We start from the raw sequence: 583 nt of genomic DNA, 5'->3' as shown, positions 1-583 counted from the left end.
TGGCCTGGGAACGCCTTGGGGTTCCTGGAGGAGCTGGAAGAAGTGGCGGATGGATGGATGGATGGATGGAAATCCTCAGACGCTGGTAACAACCACAACAGAAGACATCATGGACACGACACGGAGCAGGAAACAGGTGGGATGAACCAAATCCTCACATTCAGTTAATGTCAAAGTGAGCTGAACAACAAAGCAACTTTTCTTTTTTCTACCAATAATCTAAATGTACTCTAGATCGGGTCCAATTCATCGGGTCCAATTCATCGGGTCCGATTCAGACTCTAGATCAGCTGCAACATGTAAGTTGTAAAAAGTTTTTCCATATCTGTTCCACGTGTCGCCATGGTGACTGTGGACCTGCTGTCATCTGTGTGGATCAGTTGCTGAGGACTTTGGATCAAGGACCCCCTTCCATTAAAATATGAGTCTGCTCTCTGTTCCTATGCATGTTTTGTTTTATTAAAAAGCAGTTTCATTGTCCATGTTTAGCGGAATATTCACGTGTATGTTGGAAGATATTCGGGCTGAGAGTGAAACAAGTTTGGACAGTGATCAGTTTCTAACAGGCACTTAGGGCAGCCTC

The sequence above is a fragment of the Poecilia reticulata genome, linkage group LG19 (assembly GCF_000633615.1).
Source record: "Poecilia reticulata strain Guanapo linkage group LG19, Guppy_female_1.0+MT, whole genome shotgun sequence".
Classification (NCBI taxonomy): Eukaryota; Metazoa; Chordata; class Actinopteri; order Cyprinodontiformes; family Poeciliidae; genus Poecilia; species Poecilia reticulata.
This window is presented reverse-complemented; position numbering follows the sequence as displayed.